Source organism: Muscardinus avellanarius, assembly GCF_963383645.1.
Source record: "Muscardinus avellanarius genome assembly, chromosome: 18".
In the NCBI taxonomy this organism is placed as follows: domain Eukaryota; kingdom Metazoa; phylum Chordata; class Mammalia; order Rodentia; family Gliridae; genus Muscardinus; species Muscardinus avellanarius.
This window is the reverse complement of record NC_137804.1, coordinates 37841246-37857968: the sequence shown is the minus strand read 5'-3', so window position 1 is coordinate 37857968 and position 16723 is coordinate 37841246. Positions and strand designations below refer to the sequence as shown.

At 57.4% G+C, this 16723-nt stretch overlaps 1 protein-coding gene across 2 annotated transcripts in view; it reads right to left on the bottom strand.

Moving 5' to 3' along the window:
- NFIX (nuclear factor I X) overlaps nt 1-16723 on the bottom strand; it is a gene marked incomplete at both ends in the record, with an annotated part of 77877 nt that overhangs the window by 29809 nt on the left and 31345 nt on the right. The window lies entirely within an intron of this gene.

The window sequence follows — 16723 nt, the reverse complement described above, 5'->3', positions numbered from 1 at the left end:
CCCAGAGAGGACAGGAGATGAAACCCTGGACACCAAGCTACAGGAGGAGACCTGGGTGCTAAGTGACTTCTCCCCTGCGGATGACAGGCCATGGCCAAAGTGTGTGTGTGTGTGGGGGGGATTGTCCCAGCTGCAGGGCACCTGGCAGAGGGCAAAAGCCCAGGCCATTCGCCTGTCAGAAGCCATTCTGACCCGGGGCAGAGCCTGCAGGTAGAGACGGGGCTAATCCTTTGGGCCCCACACACCAGGATTCCCAGAATGTGTGTGGAGTGAATGAGCAGAGATTCTGGAGGTGCCCAGGGACAAGGAATTCCCATCAGAGAGGATGGAGGACACAGCAGACGTCACCCCCAAGAGTCAGAAGAGCCTCAGGCAGGCAGAGAGAGGCAGGAGCCCCAGGCCCAAGGAAGCTGGCCTGTGGTCACAGAGGAGGGCACAGTGCAGTGCTCTACACTCTGCGGGTGGGAGACACGGTCCCACCTGGGTGAAGAGGAAATGGAGGGAGGTGGCAGACAGTGATTGCATTAATCTGGGTGCAGTGGTGTACGTCTATCATACCAGTACTTGAGAAGCTAAGACAGGACGATCATGGGTTCCAGGCCAGCCTTAGCGACTTAGCAGGGCCCTCAGCAACTTACTGAGACCCTGTTTCAAGATAAGAATTTATTTATTTTTTATTTTTATTTATTTATTTATGTATTGGTGGTACTGGGGTTCCAGGAAGCCCTTCTGCCTCTGGGCTACACTCCCAGACCTATTTTTACATTTTTTATTTGGAAACAGGGTCGCCTAAGCCAGCGCACGCGGCTGGCTTCGAACCTGCGCGATCCTCCTGTCTCTGCCTCCCAAGCGCGGGGATGACAAGCATGCGCCATCACACCCGGCTCAAAATAAGAATTTAATGGGAGCCAGATGTGGTGGTGCATGCCTGTAATCCCAGTACTTGGGAGGCTAAGACAGGAGGATCAAGGTTCGAGGCCAGCCTCAGCAACATAGTTAGACTCTTGGCAACCTGGCGAGACCCGGTTTCAAAATAAAAAATAAAATCAGGGTGGGGGGGTGTAGCTTGGAGTTAGAATGCCTCCAGTATAGGCCGGGCGTGGTGGCGCACGCTTGTAATCCCAGCATTCAGGAGGCTGAGACCGGAGGATTGCAGTTCGCCAACAGCCTCAGCTACATAGTGAGGCCCTCCACAACTTAGTGAGACCCTGTTTCAAAATAAAGATTTAAAAATAGGGCAGGGGGTATAGCTCAGAGGTTAATGCCCCTGGGTTCCATCCACAGACCCGCAAAAAAAAAAAAAAAAAAAAAAAAAAAAAAAAGAATATCTCCAGTACCACATGCATTAAAAAAAAAAAACATTTTAAAAATGAATAGGGCTTGGGGGTATAGATTAGAAGTAGAATGCCCCTGGGGTGAAGAAGGAGAGGCAGGGCTCCATAACTTCCCAGCCCAGGGACTTTGGCATGATGCCTGCCCCCAGGGGCCCTGGGTGAGGAGCAAGGGAGCTGGGGTGTTGTGGGCGGCTCAGGCCTGGCTGAGGCAGGGGCTCCATGGGGCTGACTGATCGTCCATCTCTTCCTTATACCCCCTTCATGGCCACTTGCTGAGACCCTGTTCCTCAATCCAAGGCCCTGGGGAAGATGTGGCTGGCCCTCACCTCCCATCCCATGGGAGCTCACGCCCTGCGACCTGGTGACTGTGTCTCAGATTGTGGTCTGGGGCCTCAGAGAGCAAAGGCACTCCCTCAGGGCCTGGCCCACTAACCACCTGCAAAGAGCCACAGAGAGGTTTCTTAGCAAATAAAAGGCAGAGCCAAGATGGACCCCACTCACTTACGGGGTGTCCGCCCCAGGATCAGGGTGCAGCCGCCATGGGTAAAGGGCCTCAGGGGACACAGTGTTCATCCCCCTGGATTCTCTTTTGTTGTTTTGGTCCTGGGAATTGACCCAGGCACTCTATGTCTGAGCTGCACCCCCAGACCTGTTTTATTCTTTATTTTCAAGCAGGTGTTGTTTTGGTACTGGAGATTGAGTTCAGGGGCATTCTACCTCAGAGCCACATCCCGAGCCCCATTTTATTTTTTAAGTTGAAACTGTATCTCACTAAGTTCCTGAGGGTCTCACTAAGTTGCTGAGGCTGTCCTTCAACTTGCCATCCTCCTGTCTCAGCCTCCCAAGTACAGGTGTGCGCCACCACTCCTGCTTTGTCCCCCAGGTTCTGAGGGTGCCGGCCCCAAGCACCCACTCAGCCCTGCCTAGCTCTAGGGATAGAGGGCTGACGTCAGGAGCACCGTGCGGGTTGGTGCCGGCATTTCTGAGAGGCCTGGGGCCAGGAGTCATGTGATGGGGGTCCAGGGAAGTGGTCCCCAACGCTTGAACTCTCTGCCTTCCCTGTCCCCCAACCTGATGGATGAAGACTAAGAGTAGAGAAAGCCCTCTACACAGCACATATCAGGAAGAGTCAGGGGCTCCAAGGTCGGGGTCCTCCATCCCAGTGAGCCACCAACACCCACTCTATTTCCAGCACTGCCCTTTCTGGCCCTTTGAGCTGCCCAGCCCAGGCTGGCCAAATATCCACCCCCACCCCCAGCTGCTCTTGGGGCTATTAATAGTGTCCCCACCTTCCAGAGCAGGGCATCACGGCCCTCTCCCGGCCCCCAAATACATTTGCCCTTGGCCTAATTACTCGCAAAGGGACAGTCTTCTGGGCCCTCGTGCCAACCCAGGACAAGGAGGGAGAGGCGGAAGCTGGAGGCCACTCAGGGAATGTCAAAAGCCGGCCGTGGTGGTGCACGCTTGTGATCCCAGTACCTGGGAGGCTGAGACAAGAGGACTGAAAGCTTGAGGCCAGCCTCAGAAACTTGGTAAGACCATTTCAAAACCAAAAATAAAACGGGGCTGGGGATGTAGCTCAGAAGCTGAATGCCCCTGGGTTCAATCCCCAGTATCACACAGGAAGGAAGGAAGAAAGGAAAGAAGGTCAAAACAAAACAGAGGGGATGCCAATGCCAACTTTCCTCAAGGCACTCGGGAGAAGCTCCGTGGGTGGGACGCTCTGGCTGCATGCAGCCCCCTGCGCCAGCCTGGGGGGCGCCCAGCGGGGGCGGGATCTGGGGAGACCCCAGGACAGGGAGGTCTTGTGCCTCAAGGCTTCTTGGGAGGGCGGAGGAGGAAGAGGGAGAGGAAGAAGTGAGGAAGAACACTGTCTGAGAGAAGGAAGGGGAGAAGGGAGGCCACCCAGAGAGGACAAGCCCTGGGCAGGAAGGTCCCTAGGCTGGTTTCCACACTGGAACAGGAGAGGGCGGGGGGCCCAGCGCCCCAGAACCGCCACCTGACCGCACCCCCTCGCCCGCAGTGGAGTCCTGCTCCCTGGGGGAGCCCATCCAGAAAGTGTGGGGGCCTGTGGGAAAAGAGCCCAGGAGAGCCAGCTCCCTCGGCTCACCCATGGGGAGTGGGAGACTCTGGCTCCGTGCAGCGTGAGATCCCCAGGGACCAGGCTATCGGGCCACCCAGGCTGGCACCTCGAGGAAAGGTCTGTTTCCTTCACCGCCATCTCCTCCACCACTCAAAGCACAGCTGGAGTGCGTACGACTCTAGGAGGCCCTTCTAGATCCTCCTTCCAACTGCGGCCACACTGCCCGCCCCGGGGACAGAAGCACCAGCTAGCTGCTACTTTCCACCCCTGAAGAGAGAACGTCTTTTCTGCAGACCACACCCGACACTCCAGCCCAGTGAAGCGACGTGGGAGCCCTGGCACCTCCTGCAAAGCCCACGAGACCGGCCACAGTGGCCCCATGCCCAAGGGCTGGACTGACCAGAGGAAGGAGGCCGAGGCTCCCTGGGAAGGGTAGGGCGGGGGCTTCTGCCCTAGGTCTGCTCCTCTTCTCCCCTGGGAGGGCCCAGGAAGCCCCTTTTCCAGACAAGGCCTGGAGAGTTTAGAAGCTGACTCTGGTCCACCTTGGAGCCCTGGAAGTACAGACAGGGCTGGGCTCAACAGACAGCCTCCCGGAGAGGCACCTGGCCCTGGTGGGCCTGGGCCAGAATCAGGAGTCTGGGATCCAAAGCCTGGGCTGCTGCTAGCAGACCCCGCGTCGTCTCTCCAGCTTCCTGGGTGTTAAGAACCAGGAGTGTGGTGGGACAGAAGTGAGGATTTACTTTTGGTCCTGGAGGTTGAATCCAGAGACATTGTACCTCAGAGCTATGCCCCAGCCTTATTTTAAAAAAATTTATTTTTGAAGCAGGGTCTTACTCAGTTGCTGAGGGACTTCACTAAGTTTCTGAGCCTGGCCTTGAACCTGTGATCCTCCAGTCTCAGTCTCCCAAGTGTACTGAGATGACAGGTATGCACCACCATGCCCAGCAGAAGTGAGGGTGCGTGTGCGTGCGCGCGTGTGTGTGTGTGTGTGTGTGTGTGTGTGTGTTACTGGGAGATTGGACGACACAGGGCCATTCTATCTCCATGCTATACCTCAAGCATTTTTTAAAATCTCTCTCTCTCTCTCTCTTTTTTTTTTTTTTTATGTGTGGTACTGGGGATGGAACCCAGGGGCATTCTACCTCTGAGCTACATCCCCAGCCCTGATTTTTACTCTTTCTTTCTTCCTTCCTTCCTTCCTTCCTTTCTTTCTTTTTCCTTTCTTTCTTTTGCAGTACTGGGGATGGAACCCAGGGGCATTCTACCTCTGAACTACAACTTCAGTCCTATTGTTTTAATTCTTTATTTTGAAACAGGGTCTCACGGAGTTGCAAAGGGCCTCCCTAAGTAGTAGCTGAGGCTATCCTCAAATCAAGATCCTCCTGTCTCAGCCTCCCACATGCTGGGATTACAAGTGTGCTCCACCACGTCGTTTTTTTTTTTTTATCTTCTGTTTTGAAACTGGTCTCGCTAAGTTTCTGAGAGTCTAACTAAGTTGCCGAGGTTGGCCTTGAACCTGTGATCCTCCTGTCTCAGGTTCCCAAGTTCTGGGATGACAGATATGAGCCACCATGCCTGACTTATATTTTTACTGTGAATGAGATGGGGTGTTTTCAGACACTGTAATGAGCACATATGAGGATAGTTTAAGCTGCTGAAGGAACAAAATTAAAATAATACCAATCCTCCAGGATGGTAGATGCCAATTTCCTTCATTCCTAACACCCCAAAATGACCCAACGGGGCTTCCCAGAGTGGCCCCGCAGCCAGGATGCACTCCCGGACACCGTAGCTAGGTGGCGCAGCGAGTTAACATTAGGTGGTTTTTGAGGGCAGCCGCAGGCCAAACTGGGTGCACGGCCTAGAGCTCTAGGGAGCTCCAGGGAACGACTGGATTCCCTCTGCACACTAGAGGCCCTAGCCGAAGAAGGGACCATCCAGTCCCTGACCACTCGGGCCCTGGGTTGCGCAGGAGCGAAGGAGCTACCCAAGGCAGGAGCTTCCATTGCAGCCGCTGCCAAGCCTATCCCGTGATGAGAAGTGAGGGCCCAGCTTCCCCTTCCCTTCGCGCTGATTAGGAACAGCTTGCCGGGGCGGATAGATGCAAAGGGCCTTGGGACAGCAGGCAGAAACGGGAGGTGGGGGCCCTACCAGGTGCACAGCTGGGAGAGACTTGCCGGTGGGTCCAGTCCCAGCCCCTGTGCACAGTCCTGTCTGCAGCCAGAGTGGGGCTGCCTTCGACATGGGGGACTCTCTGGCTCTGTGACCCCAGGGATTCCTAACATGCTCCAGGGATGCCTCCCGCTTTGGGTAGTGTGGACCTGCCTCCGCACTTGGTAAACTTTGGGAAAGGAAGATCCCCTCTCCAAAGCTCTTGAAGAAAAAAAAATGAATGAAAAAAATGGGGACTGGAAAAGTCAGAGATCGTGAGCTAAAGACAGGAAGACACATGGAGAAAAGTCAGAAACACACACACACACACACACACACACACACACACACACACTAGCTCTGCCCCAGCAGCCGGGCAGGCACACCCTCCTTGCCGGCGGCGGCAGCACAGGCTGGAGAAAGGCCCCTTTGTTCCTTGGGGAGGTTAGTCGAGGTGAGTCCCGCCCCCCAGCCCCCCTGACCCTGAGCTGTTCAGATTGCTTCCCAGGGCCTGGGGCTGGCCTGGCGGCTTCCCTGGACCCCCAATTCTCCACCCCAGAGCAAAGCCATCTAGCTGGCCTTGGGGGCTGCATTGCCCACCAAGCACTAAGGGTCACATTTGTAAATCTAGGCAGGGCTCTGCCAAGGGGTCCCTGGATATCACTCAGCCAGCCAGCAGCAACCAAAGCTTTTCCTAAGCTGTGTGTCTTGGAGGAGCTCAGTTCTACACACAGCAGGCACCCCAGGAGAGCCAAGCAGGTGCTGTGCTGGAAGATGGCACCCTGGAGGCGCCGGCTGGCCACGCCCCTCCTGCCAGCGGCTGTGGTGAGGCCCTGGGCTTCCTCCCTCCTATTCTCATTCCAGGTACAGCCCTTCCCAGTGACCTGGGGCTCCGGCTCTCGCAGGGCTTGCTCAGAGTGGGGGCTGGGCTCTGTGCTAGGGTCGCTGTCGGTGGGCATCCCAGAGACAACCAAAGCAGAGGGTCAAGTGGGGGTAGAGGCAGGGCGGTGGTGGGAGGTCTCCCAATGCGCCCCTCGGAGGCACACCTGCTCCTGGCCCTCAGCTCTGGTGGGGAGGCATAGTCCCCTGGCACCCTGCATCTCCGTGGGCACCCTCCCATTTCTGAGAGCCCCCAGCCTAAGAGCAAGCCCTGCTGCTTCAGAGACAGAGACGGGCTCACACTTGACTAGGAAGTGCCCCTCTCTGCCCAGCAGCATCTTCCAGCTGTCACCCCAAGCACAAGTGGCAAAAAACCTGTAAGGAGAGACCAGCCTGGGCCTTTCTGTCCCCACAGTCCCCAGGCCTCAGGCTGGGGTGGGGATATTTCTCAGGAGCCCCCACCCCCGATGGCTACCAGCAGCAGCTGAAAGCGAGGGGTGCCAAGAAAGGATGGACGTCCCCAATCTCCGGGCCTCTGGGACCTCTGGCCTGGGAAGTAGGGGAGAGAAAAGGGGAGGGCCAAGGGGAGGGGAGCGGGAAGCAGGGCAGCAGCCGGTGATGCCGGGAACCTGAACAGGCAAAGAACAGGCGGCTAGAGACTGCAGCTCAGATACACAATGTCCTGCCAAACCCTGGGCCTTTAATTCAATTATGCGCGGGACAGTCTTCCCAGATTTTTCTGTGTGTGTGTGTGTGTGTGTGTGTGTGTGTGTGTGTGTGTGTGTGTGAAAATCCTGATGTGCACGAATCTGGGGATCTGTGAGCATGTGTATGTGCAAGCCAGTGGATGTGTGAATCTTGGTGGTGGAGGAAGAGGGAGAAGGAGGCAGAGGCTGGGGGAGGAGCAAGGTAGGACGGGAGAAGGGTCTCTAAGCCTTCTTGGAGGGACCAACTCCAGCCCAGGGCAGGGGCTGCCTGTTCCCTGGAGGCTGTTGACAGCACCGCTGGCCTCCGCCCACTCAGTGTCAGCAGCACCCAGCATCCCCCAAAACAAGATGTCTCTACCATGGCCAAAGGTCCCCTGGAGGCAGAGCGAACCCCAGCCCAGGGAGACCTGCTCTAGGCGTCAGATGAACCGTGCGGCTTATATCTTATAGCACCATCTCCCCTCTCCTCTCTCTGGGCATGCTTATTCCCTCAGTGATCTTGGGCTTGGCTCTTTTTTCTGAGCTCAGCCCCCCCCCACCTCGCCTTGCTGTCTGAGGTGATGGTTCTATAAAGGGCAAGGCGCTGGTTATGTTCCATGTACTACTTTCATGCTCTCCTGACAGGTGTCCCACATTGAAGGTTTTGTTTGTTTGGGTCCTGGGGATTGAACCCAGGGGCATCTAAAGTGAACCCATTTATGGCCCCAATAGGGTCTAGATGCAATGTATTTAGGGTCTAGATAGAAGCCTGCACTGTACAGCCTTGGGGACAGGACCCATGGGGGAGGAAGGCAAAAGACTGGCCTGGGAACACACTTTGGAAAGACAAGCTGCTTAGCTCCCTCCTCCAACCCTCTCTTTCCTAAGCCTTCTTCTTAGAGCCTCCAGAGAAGCAGGAGCTGGGGACCAGCCCAGCCCCTTCCCAGGGGTCACCTGCAATGGTCCTGACCTGGGGTGGGCCAGTTCCAGCAACCTTTCTGTAGGCGGGAGGGAAGTTGCCTCCTCTCCCCCAGGCCCTCCAGGAGTCCTGAACAGCCCCCTTCCGGGAGCAGAGCCAAAAAGATGGGAGAAGGATGTTTATAAGCTGCTAAAAGAGAAAAGGGAAGAGAGAGGGGTGGGGCCAAGAGGCCCAGGCCTCCAGGTAGTAGGACTGGGGCCTCCTGGAGAAGGGGGGAGGCAGCTGGCCCAGGAGCCTGGCATCTAGAGGAGGAGGAAGAGAAGGGGAAGGAGGAGGGGGAGGAAGCAGAAGCAGCTACTGCTCTACCCTGCCACAGCCAGGTCTAAGCTGTGCCACAAATGGGCCCCCAGTCTTCCAAGGTGGCCTGGTTTCTTGATACTCTGTATCCGTGACCTGTGGGACTCTAAGATACTCCTGTTTTTTTTTTTCTTTTCTTTTCTTTTTAAAAGCTTGTTCCCCCTCTTCCCCAGAGGAGACCAGGTCCAAGGAAGGTACAGGGCCCTAGGGAACCCTGGCTGGGGGTGTGGCATCAGGAGTCAGCTTTGTGGGAGCCAAAGCTGTGTCTCCAGCTCTTGGGGCTCTGCGCACAGCTAATAGGAGGCTGGCAGCGGCAAATTGTTGTTTACTTTTAATTAAGTAAACAATGTAGGCTTTCCGCCTCCTCCCCTGCCATCCCAGCCAGTAATTTGGGGGATGACAATGGGGTTGTTTCCTTCCTCCTGCCTCCTTCCCTCACTCCAGGGAGCGCTTCCTGCTCCTCACAGCAGCTGGAACTTGACAGGAAGGTCCCCGCTGACCTGCTACAGGCTGGACCCAGCAGGCCGCAGCCTCTGCCTCACGAGGGGTGTGGCTCCCCTGCCAGGCTCTGCCCAGGGCGACTTGGGCACCCTGCCCCAACACTCTCAAAGCAGCTGACATGTGGTCACTCTCTGTCTGCTCCCCTCCCTCCACCTTGCTTGCTAGCCACCATCTCTAACCCCCCCCCCAAAAAAAATGACAGGGCCATCAAGCGCCCCCAAGGGATGCAGCAGCCAGAAACCAAAGCTGGGGATAGGAAAAGATTTTTCCCAGAGGTCGGACAGGTCTCCCACCAAGGTGAGCAGCCCGTGGACTGATCTGGGGCAGGGCGGGGTGCCGAGCCTGCAGACCGCTAGGGGGTACCAGCCTTCCTGGGCTGCTGCATGGAGCTGGCTTTAAGGCCTTGATTTCTGTGGCTGCAGCTGTCTTAAAATTGTGTGTGGGTGTGGGTGTGGTACTGGGGGTTGGACCCAGAGGCATTCTACTTCTGAGCTACACTCCCAGTCCCTTTACATTTTTTTTTTTCTGTTTTGAAACAGGGTCTGAGCCTCCCTAAGTTGGACATCCACCCTGCAATCCTCCTGTAACAGCCTCTCAAGTCCTGGGGTTCCAGACATGTCCCATCCCACCTGGCCTGTCTTGAAATTCTTAATTTGTGAACAAGGGGTCCTGCATTTTCATTTTGCACGGTGGGGAAAGGCAGCTAAGCCAGCCTCTCACTCCACGGCTGTGGGTGCTGGAATCCCCCTGGGTGGACAGCCAGGCCACGGGGTCCCTGCGCCCCCAGAGAGGCTGAATTTTCAAATGAAGCCTCTGAAGGTTGGGTAGGGCAGGGCTCCCTCAGCCTCCCAAGCCTGGCCTTCAGCTCACCGACCCCCTTGGAGGAGTGGGTGTGGGGGCGCAGTCCTGTGCAATCCCGGTTCCTTCCCCACCCGGCGGCTTCCCCCGCCTCCTCCTGGAGGGCGGAGTCTGCGGCGGCGGACTTGGCCCGGGCTGGATGCAATTTCAGCCGCAGAGCCGGGCTCCCTGGCTGGAAGCAATTTCCTCATTAGGACCCCAGGCCTGCTGGCCCGCGGCTTCTCAGCCCTCACTCCCCTCCCGCGAAACCGCACCCCGCGGGCCTCCCAGCCGGCCGCTCACACGCACAGGGCACCGCACGTGTACTGAGTCAAAGGGGCAGCCGTGGGGTCACTCTGGTGGGGTTGGGGGCAGGGAGAGATCCGTATGCCTCCCCCGGGTTCCTGCACCCCGACAGCCCATTGCGGGAAATGATGGGATCCCGGGCCCCAGAGCAAAGGCGGGGGGCCTGCAGCCTGGCTGGTCCTGAGGGCTGGCTCCCAGGAACCCCTCTGGCTCTCAGGCCTGTCACCAGCCTGTCCCCTCCTCAGCTGGGCCTGGGGCGAGCAGATGGGCTCTCGGGAGGCCCCAGACTGCTCTAGGTGGAGGGTGGTCTCGGCCAAGGAGGGGGAGAGCGAGGCCAGGAGGGGCGGCTCCACTCCGCAGACACATGTGGTTGGACTTAAAAAGCTATTAGAGAGCGAGGCGCTGGCGGGAGTGAGGCGGCCCTGCGCGGGGGAGGGCGGATGCCGAGGCGGTGAGCTCAGCGCCTCCCGCTCCCTCCCCAGCAGGGCCCGATCGCTGGGGACCCCGCGCCGCTGCAGGAGGGTGGGCAGGCCCTCGGGGAGGGCACGCAGGCTGTAGGCCTGGGTCCTGCAGGTCCTGGAAAGCGCAGCCCTCTAAGGATTCTAGGCCTGTGCTGAGGCTAGCCTCTGGGGAACCAGCAGGGTTGAATGGGGCCCACAAGGGCATAGACAGGTCCTCAGCCTCCCCCCCCCCAGCCTTCTTGGGGTGACATCCATCTGGAGGTCTCCTTAGCGTGTGTGTGTGTGTGTGTGTGTGTGTGTGTGTGTGTCTGGTGGGGCTGAGAAGGGGAGATGGTTAGGAGAGGGAAAAGTCGGTCCCACCCATCACGAGGCCAGAAAGAACCGACGGAAAGTTCCCTAGAGCCGCCAGCTTGTAAAAAGTTCCTTTTCTTTCCAAATTATGAACATTTTTTTAAGGAAGGGGGGTGGCGGCCAGAACAGCGATCTAGGACTTCATTAGGACCGTGTGTGTCTGCAACTGTGTGGGACCATGACTGCTGTGTGTATCTGCCAACATTCCAAAGTGTTCTACTCCCAAAGCCTGGCCATCCATCCTTGGGGCCCCGCACCCCCACTTCCTCCAGTTCCCCTTATTTTCAGGGCTCTACCATCATGCCGGGCTGTACCTAACTCGAGAGAGGTACCTCACTGCTGTTGATGGATGAGATGGGGGCCAGGAGGGACACACCGAGGGCTCAACAGGCTACTTGCTGAGGACCCAGCTCCATCCTTTGGGCCTGAAGTGCCAGCAGCCCAGGCATCCCCAGGAGTAGGTCTTGGGCTGGGGCTCCTGTCGGGCTGCCTGGAAATGTCCTGCCCACGGCTCCAGAGAGTTTTCAGAGAGCTCCTGGACTTCCCCCAAGATCACCCCAGTCCCCCAGGAGCCCAGGGAGCAGTCAGAATCCAGGAGCTTCAACCAGCACGGTGGTGTGATCCTGTGGCCACAAGTACTTGGGAGGCTGAGACAGGAGGGTCACAGGTTTTCAGTCGGCCTCAGCTACTCAGGTCCTCCACAATGTGGCTAGAACTTGTTTCAAATGAATAAAAACTAGGGCTGGAGCTGTAGCTCAAAGGTAGACTGCCCCTAGGTTCAATCCCCAGTACCACAAAAAGAGTGGGAGGCTCAGATTACATGGTGCCTTTTCTGCTGGAGCTGGGCGTCTCAGAGACATCGAATCTGCCAGACTGCCCCATGGGGTGGTTGTTTCCCCATTTTTATAGGCTAAGCACTGAGGGTCTTAGCCTCTGAGATCAGGCAGGACCAGAGGGACTCCGCAGGTGGGGGACAGGGTGGGAGGCAAGCTCCTTCCTGGGTAGGGGTCTCCTTTCTCAGAGAGAATAGATACGCCCAAAGGGGAGATGGGCACTGTGAGAGCACCCTGGGCAGGCCAGGAGCCGGGGGACCTCTTAGAGCCTCTGGGAGTCAGGCTGGTGGGGGAGGAGTGGCCACGGAGCGGGATCCTCGCTCAGGAAACTCGCAAAGAATGCGCTGGCGGCAGGCCAGTGGGCCAGGACCACAAAGAGGTCTTTGTTTTAGGAGGTGTCCGGGGAGTGGATGGACAGAACGGTAGAGGTGGGGGTAGGGCTGAGGGGGGGGCAAATCCCCAAGCTCCCCTTCTGAACCCCAGAAGTCCCCAGGAACCCTGTTGGCACCCTCTACTCATGCCCCCCTTCCTCGCCAGTAGAAGTGGGTTCAGAGTGAGGATGAGGGGTGAGCTGGGGCTCTGACCTCCAGGCAGGACTGTCTTCCCCAAGCGGCCCCTTGCTTTCCTCTGGGGGAAGAAACCAGGCCTTAGAACGTCCCCAACTCCCTGCCTTTCTAGCCCCTACTTGGCATGTGGAAAAGTTTGGGAAACTTTCTTTTAAAAAAAATTTTTGGAGAGTTTGTCTACTGCCCCCCAGCTCTGCCAAGGAGCCAGGCCAAGAGGAAGAAGGAAGGGGGGTCTGGGAGTGTGGGGCAGAAAGTAAAGTCAGAAGAGAAGCAGAGCACTTGGTGAGGAACCCAGGACCCCGGGGGCCCCCCCGCAGCCACCCTGATTCCACCCAGGTCTACCATGAACCACACACACCCTGGGCTCACTGGGGTCCTACCCAGCACCCTCTCAACCTGCCCCCAGGCCCCAGTGTTCCCTTCAGAGGGGGCAGCCTGGATGCAGGGCCCAGGGAAGGAAAGGACAAGGGAGGGATGCAGGGCCAAAGGCAGGGAGTAGGCAGCGGCTCCCCATTTGTTTTTCCTTTTGCGGGGGATTGGACCCAGGGCCATTCTGCCTCTGAACTATACCCCCAGCCCCATTTTATTTTTTATTTGGAAACAGGTCCTCAAACCTGTGATCCTCCTGTCTCAGCCTCCCAAGAACCGGGCTTACAGGCGTGCGCCATGATCGGGCTCCCCAGTTTCCATCTGGACTTCTGCTTCCCCGTGAGCAGGAAGAGGGAACAGGGGTATAGACACACTGCTGTGCTCTGCACAGGCAGGATGAGAACAGGATCCAGGCCCCTGACCCTGTGTCCTCTCTCCTGTGGCTAGAGTGTGTGGATGGGGAAGGGGGCAGCCTGGACTGGCTGGCGTTGAGGCCTGCAATACAGGAACAAGTTCATTCCCAGAAAAACGTGGCACACGCTACCTTGAATGAGCCCACAACTCGCTGCTGGCACTCCCATGTCACCACCAGGACATCCTCAGGTCACCCACCTGAGGCCATCTGTGCCCACTGGGACAGCCCCCTTATGAGCTACCCCCAGCCCAGCCCAGGTGGGTAGCAGCGACTCCGCCTCCCAAGGATGGACTCCGGGGTCAGAAGAGCACTTAGCTGACCAAGGCTGGAGGGCATCCTCGAGGACCAGTGGCACCTGGGTACTGGGGAAAGTAGATTCACGGCCTAAACCTACCCACTAGGGCAGTCCCAGGGTCCTGAGTTTCAGCATGCCCTTCAGTGGGGTTCCTGTGGACTGCAAGTGGGAGGGGGCCCGAGACAGAGGGAGGCTGCGTGGATGGGCACCGCCAACCCCCGCTGCCCTTCGCGGTGTTACCCTGGGTCCCACCTGGGTGCCAGCGGACGTTTGGTCCCTAATCCTGCTGGTACCATGGCGAGGAACGCAAGCGAAAGACAGAAAGCTAGCGGCGCCGCGGAGGGCCGGCGGGGAGCGGCGGGGAGGGCTGGGGGACTGCAGCTGGGGGGGGGGGGCGAGGGACCCGCAGCAGCGCCTGCGCCGCCCGCCGCGGGCCGCCCCGCCCCCTCCAGGCACCTGCTAAGGCGGCGGCGGCGGGTTGTGTTTCTTTAACCCCTGGGGCCTGTTGACACAGATTAGTATCGCTGGTCAGGGGTCAATAGGGAAGGCTCTTGAGGTCGGGACCTGAACAACTGGCGTTGTAATGAGCCACGTGGGGAAGAGGCCCGGGGAGAGGAGAGGGCCGAGGAGGGAGGAGGAGGAGGAGGGAGGGCTGCCCTGAGGAAGGGCCTCTCCAGCCCTCGCCGGGGCGGCGCTCTGCTCCCGGGACTGGCCGGGCTTGGGAAGGTGTGTCCCTGGCGGGCTGGAGCTGGAATCCCCGCGAAGGAAGGCTCCAGAAGGCTGCTGGGAAGAGGACTGAGGGCGCTGTGGCCCTGCCTGGTGCGTGGCTGGGCGCAGGGGTGCCGGCTGCACCTCGCCCCTCTTCCTTCATCCCTGTTTCCCTGAGTGGGTGAGCCCCTGCCTGCACCCCGCTCCTCCCTGGGCCGCTGCAGCTGCCCACCTTGGGCCACCTGGTGGAGCCTGAGCAAGCCCTCTAGCCCTACTAAGTGGTGTTGGTGTGGGTCCTAGACAATACCCTAAACGGTCAGTGGGCGGCCTCAGCCTCAGCATGGGCGCAGGAGCCACAGCACAGCACCACGTGGTAGGAAGGCACCTCTGGAGGTGTGCAAGGCTCCGCCTGGCCACCAAGGCCAGCTTCCCCACCCTCCCCAAGGGCCCGAGGCTGCTCTGCGGCCTGCCTGCGCCTGGCTGGCTTTGGCCACCTCCAGGGGGGCTGGCCTGCGTGGGCTGAGGGCTGCCTTCTCTCGGCAGCCTGCCTGGCTACCCCTTAGAGGAGTGAAGGGGGGGGAGCCAGGCCTTGCTTGCCTGGAGCGAGTCTCCCTCCCCACTGCCTGAAATAGCAGGTCACCTGTTTGGATTAAATGGACTGAGTTCTCCCGAGTGTCTCTGGCCCAAGTTTGGCTCCATTCACCTCCTTTTCCTTTCCTTTCCTTTTTTTTTTTTTTTTTGAGGGGATACTGAGGATTGGAACCCAGCAGGGGATTCTACCTCTGAGCTATACTCTCAGACCTATCTTACTTCTTTGAGACAGGGTCTCGCTAAGTTGCTGAGGGCTTCATCAAGTTGCTGAGGCTGGCCTTCAACCTACGATCCTCTGATCTTAGCCTCCCAAGCACTGGGATTCCAGGCTCACCCCATCATACCTCAGACTCCTATTCACCTTCTTTAATTTCTCTGTAGGGCTGCAGAGGAGAAAACTCCGGGACTGACACACTGGGGTAAGAGGAGAGTGGGAGGCACACTGGGGTGCTCTGCTGATCTGTATATCTGCCAAGTCACCAATGCAAGTCACCCCTAAATCTGTGACATACACATTAGGAAGAGCATGTGGACTGCCTCAAAGTCAATGCAACATGTGTCTATTAAGTACCTGTTACCTGCTAGGTGCCATGCAGAAACAGAACCAGAAAAGCTGTAAGCTGGGTTCATTGTAGATAAAAGGCAGCCCCCACCAAGGAAGGACTGGATCCAGGCATAAGAAGTGAGGTGGCGGTCACAGCTGAGTTAGGGTACAAAAGATAGAGGTCTGGTATACGCGAAAAGAGAAACACCAAGCCCGGCGTGGTGGCACATGCCTGTACTTGGGAGGCTGAGTCAAAAGGATCTCAGGTTCAAGGTCAGCCTCAGCAACCTAACAAGGCTCTCAGCAACTTAGGCCTTGTTTCAAAATAAATAGAGCAGGAGGTGTAGCTGGGAGATAGAATGACTCTGGGTTCAATCCCAGGATGAGAGAGAGAGAGAGAGAGAGAGAGAGAGAGAGAGAGAGAGAGAGAGAGAGAGAGAGAAGAAGAAGAAGAAGAAGAAGAAGAAGAAGAAGAAGAAGGAGGAGGAGGAGGAGGAGGAGGAGGAGGAGGAGGAGGAGGAGGAGGAGGAGGAGGAGGAGGGGAGGAGAGGGATAGTGAGAGACAGAGATAGAGACCAGAAAGAAACCTGAGCAGGAGCCAGAGGTGGGGAGAGTGTGTGTGTTGGGGGCCTTCAGAAACCTGCAGATGCTGGAATGTGGGTAAGTATGGGGGTGGGGGGTCTGACATGAGGAGGCAGAGGGGACCAGCATGGGTGTGAGCCTGTGCGCCTGCCTAAGAAAGCAGCGCCTCTGGGTGGCAGGGAAGGTGGGGGAAGATGTTGGGACCAGCTGCAGATTCCCAGGCCGTAACAAATCTCTAGTAGAGAGCAACTCTACTCCCAGATATATACCCCAGAGAATAAAAACATCTCCGCACAGATACTTGTCCATGGACATTCACCACAGTATTACTCACAATTGCCCAAGAGCGCAAACATCCCAAATGTCCATCCAGAGATGAGTGGATACTCAAACCGAGGCCTACCCATGGGATGGAATATTGTTCAGTCTTACAAAGGAACGAAGCAGCTGAGCTCCGTGCTGTAGACCTGGAATCCCAGCAATCAGGATGTTGAGGCAGGAGGACTGAAAGTTGGAGGCCAGCGTAGCAGAGACGCTGTCTCAAAATAAAAAATAAATAGATCTAGGGGTACATAGCTCAGCACAGAGTTCAATCCCCAGGACTACAAGGAGGAGGAGGAGGAGGAGGAGGAGGAGGAGGAGGAGGAGGAGGAGGAGGAGGAGATAATCAACAACAACAACTGATATAGGCTATAACATGGATGAACCTTGAAAATACTATGTCCCATGAGCCAGGTGTGGTGGCGTGCACTTGTAATCCCAATACTTAGGAGGCTGAGATGGGAGGATCACAGTTTGTGGACAGTCTCAGCTACTTAGTGGGGCCCTCTACAACTTAGTGAGACCCTGTTTCAAAATAAAGAATAAAAAATAGGGTTGGGGGTGTAGCTCAGAGGTAGGATGCCCTTGGATTCCATCCCCAATATTAGGGGGAAAAAGAAAGAAAAAGAATATT